Source organism: Poromitra crassiceps, assembly GCF_964638095.1.
Source record: "Poromitra crassiceps genome assembly, chromosome: 13".
NCBI classification, from domain to species: Eukaryota; Metazoa; Chordata; class Actinopteri; order Beryciformes; family Melamphaidae; genus Poromitra; species Poromitra crassiceps.
The window spans coordinates 42,568,669-42,573,206 of record NC_139644.1 but is presented as its reverse complement, the minus strand read 5'-3'; positions in this window follow the sequence as shown (position 1 = coordinate 42,573,206).

The following is a 4,538-nucleotide window of genomic DNA, read 5'->3' as shown; positions in this document are numbered from 1 at the left end:
TAGGGAAAGAGAACAAAAACTGATGTCAGTGTAACTGCACAGTTCCTATGAGTGCGTTTACATGCACAGTGCACACTAATAAACCGTTTATTATGGGATTTCTACCTGTTACCTGATCAAGTGGTCAAGTAAGCGGCAACCTTTACCGGATAGCTGCCGTTATCGGTTTATGAGAAAACAGATAAACACATATAGGTTTCTGCTGAATCGTCAGGTTTATTCACTGACGTCAATGTCTATTCACACACTTTGAGGTGAGTTCCCGCTATTTACTAAGTGCACGTAAACACCGAAATCAGATTATTGCCAGTTAGCTGATTATTCTCAGTTCTCCGTTTCTTGTGTGCATGTAAACGCAACACGTACAGTACAGGCTAATGTTTGACAATCCCATTCAATACTGCCAATGTCGTAACACACATAGTACATGCACACGCGCACACACACACACACACACACACACACACACGCACACACACACACGCACACGCACACACACACGCACACGCACACGCACACGCAGGAAAAGTCCAATGGAACTGGTAGCACCCACAGGTCAAGTTTGAAATAAAAAAAATATTTTAATCCGCACAGCAGCAGTGAACAAAACAGACATGTTTCAGCCTGTGGCTTTCCTCACTGTTACATGAAAGAATGCGTGTGACCCCAGCTGGCCCAGATCAATCAATAAGCAGTCAGAGGATACATTTAGATACAAAAATGCAAATATGTGAAACAGTAAAAACCCGAACAGGCCAGGAGTCGTCTCAACACCAGACCCATGAAAGTTCTTGCGCTGTGATACACTACGTTACTGCATGCTGCAGATCTCTCTCTGGGTCTGGGATGCTTCCCCGCAGCCGGCTGGTTATGGGAGGGAACCGTTCCCTTGGCCAGTGATTGGCCAGTGTTGGATTCAGTCTTCCGCAATCAGTAACGACTTTGCAATCAGACGACACATTTTTCGAACCGCTCTCTCATCGGTGCTACGACCTGTCACTCATTCAATTTCAACCCGCCTTCAAAAACCAGCAGTGGCTGTGAAGTGGCACAGACTCACTTATGTAGTATGCAGAGCGCAGTGATTCAACGTAATATTTGAGTGTGGGGAGAGACTAGGCCAGGAGAAACAGCATAACAACATACAACAATTCTACATCTGAAATAAGATTTGATAGATATTTAAAGCAGGCATGGTCCTGGGATCACATAATGCCCAATCTCCACACGAGGGCACTATACCAAGATGTCAACTACACAGAGGCAAGAGTGGACCTCCCATAGACTTAAATTCGCATAGGAAAGATAATTCGATAGAAACATTATTAATAGAAAAGACAACTATAAAATCAGTAATTCAAAAAATTGTAATACAATTTAAAAGCTACTCATCATAGTAAGCCATCTACAAAAGAGCCATACAAAATATCAGATCAAAATCCTTCAAACTTGACCCGTGAGTGCTGCCAGCAGTTCCATTTGACTTTTCATGTTTTGTTGGGCCGGCACCCAAAGTATGTAAGATTGAGTTGAGCACAAAGTATTTAAAGTCAAGCTGAACCCAAAAATGACTTTTCTTTTCTTTTAGTTCAAATACCTTCGTATGTAGTGCACCTATTTAATAATGTATGCTAAAAAAAAAATCACAAAAATCTAATTTCTTTAGTTTTTCAGACTTTTTCGGGGTTCCTCTGCCTTTCCGAAGCCCTGCCACTCCGAACGTTAACTTCCATTATTCGGACTGGCGGTTGTTCACCTTAGAAGCCGCAATGCCGACCTTAGGTTTAGGCGTGGGGGTCGGAGAGGTTAGGTTTTGGGTTAGGGTCTGGGGGAGGTTAGGTTTAGGCATGGGGGGAGGTTAGGTTTGGCGTGGGGGCTGGGAGAGGTTAGTGAAAAACGGGGAATATAGACCCCCTTTCTGAGTGCCGATATTTCGGAGTGGCAGAACGTCGGAGTGGCAGCACGTCGGAGTGGCAGCATGTAACCCACTTTTTCACATCAAAAGTTCATTTTTCAAGATTTCATTCATACTGTAACAGTAATCCACAGTTTGCTGACGTCACCTAGTACTATCAAACTTCTACCCCATTTCAACCAATCATATCACGACATGGCAGCTGTCAATCAAATCTTCATTTCAGGATAATTTTCTTGTCCAAATGAAGGAGAAAATGGCGCCTAGTGCCTGTCATCTGGCAGAATTCCTATCCCATAAACTAACTACTAACTTGGTCAATTGTATGTTGATCTACACAATAAAGAAAACGGTCATTTCAAAGAATGCAAATAAATGTAACTGGCTCGTTAAAACTCGTATTCCAGGAATATTATTTACCGCAATAGCGTAAGTGGCGCGCGCCTCAGAGAGCCTGGTTGTCAGGGGTCGCATCTCGGAGATTCCAGGCCGACGGGCTGCACTCTCCGCTCTGGCAGCTGGCTGCGTGCGTGCAGCCACTAACCTCGCGTCAGCAGGCTCTTCCCGAGGAGAGCGCCACAACACGCTGAATCCCACTCGATTTGGAGGCAGAACACGACAGGATTGGCCAAAGCCCAATCCAGTCCCCAGAATTGTCAAATCAAATCATCGACATGCTACTATGACCCGCCTCTCAACCGGTCATCTCAGACAAGTGATGTTTTCAGTCTGAAACAGACTCCGACCCACGCGCCACTACGTGTTCAGTTCGACTTTAAGACTGAGTTGAGCACACCATTTCTTGGACTTGACTCTCATCAATCACACATTTTCTCCAGAAAGAAAGTGCACCTTTCTAGTTGAATAACTGAAAGTCAAATCTGCAAATGTTATGAAGGAATTTTCAAATGCTTACCTGGAGATGATTCTAGGGAAAGAGAACAAAAACTGATGTCAGTGTAAGTGCAGAGTTCCAACGTAAGACAACATGTTAGACAATCTCATTCCATACTGCCAATGCCGTAACAGATGAGAAAGACAGCCACCATGTTTGATTCACTTCACTCTGAGCTACATGAGCCTGTCCATAGGACGTCTGCTGGGTTCTACATGAGCCTGTCCATAGGACGTCTGCTGGTTTCTACATGAGCCTGTCCATAGGATGTCTGTTGGTTTCTACATGAGCCTGTCCATAGGATGTCTGCTGGTTTCTACATGAGCCTGTCCATAGGACGTCTGCTGGTTTCTACATGAGCCTGTCCATAGGATGTCTGCTGGTTTCTACATGAGCCTGTCCATAGGATGTCTGCTGGTTTCTACATGAGCCTGTCCATAGGACGTCTGCTGGTTTCTACATGAGCCTGTCCATAGGATGTCTGCTGGTTTCTACATGAGCCTGTCCATAGGACGTCTGCTGGTTTCTACATGAGCCTGTCCATAGGACGTCTGCTGGTTTCTGTCTATTTGAGAAGTTCAACTTCACTAAAACAAAGTAGAAAACCTCCATTAGAAAGCAGTGGTTTCACACATCTGGCGTAATGACAGCAACACATGTAGGACATGCACATGTCCATTCCCATCATGCACCTGAATTTACATTACATTACATTTACATTAACATTTACCTTTTTAAAATGCTAAATTTACGGTGTCAAATCTAGCTCGAAGTTAACGGCTCTGCTAACAAAGACACCCTGAATAAAAAGATGAATGTGACAGTATAAGATTGCAACATGTTTCTGAGGGATTATTTCCTGGAACCACAGCATTATGAAACGCCGCACTGATATGAGAGCACTCGACGCACTTGAACGCAGCGCAATAGAATAAAGAGAAAACAGAAAGTGTGACCAAAGCAAACGAATGGGTCAAGAGCACTGTGACTACGTTTTTCATTCTGTGCAAGAACGAATGGCAGCAAACTGCTTCTGCTGAAGGATGGACATGTAAACCTGAAATGTCCAACTATACTGAAGCAGGAAGACTGTGAAGGAGAGGGGCAGCATGGAGGATTGAACAAAAACAAGTAGCAACCATATTTATCAGCCATGACAGCTTGTGGCTGGTGATGTTTTCAACTTGTGAGCCTGTGTGTGTGTGTGTGTGTGTGTGTGTGTGTGTGTGTGTGTGTGTGTGTGTGTGTGTGTGTGTGTGTGTGTGTGTGTGTGTGTGTGTGTGTGTGTGTGTGTGTGTGTGTGTGTGTGTGTGTGTGTGTGTGTGTGTGGGTGTGTGTGTGTGTGTGTGGGTGTGGGTGTGTGTGGGTGTGTGTGTGTGTGTGTGTGTGTGTGTGTGTGTGTGTGTGGGTGTGTGTGTGTGTGTGTGGGTGTGTGTGTGGGTGTGTGTGTGTGTGTGGGTGTGGGTGTGTGTGTGTGTGTGGGTGTGGGTGTGTGTGGGTGTGTGTGTGTGTGTGTGTGTGTGGGTGTGTGTGTGTGTGTGTGGGTGTGTGTGTGTGTGTGTGTGTGTGTGTGTGTGTGTGGGTGTGTGTGTGGGTGTGTGTGTGGGTGTGGGTGTGTGTGGGTGTGTGTGTGTGTGTGTGTGTGGGTGTGTGTGTGGGTGTGTGTGTGGGTGTGTGTGTGTGTGTGTGTGTGTGTGTGTGTGTGTGTGTGTGTGTGTGTGTGTGTGT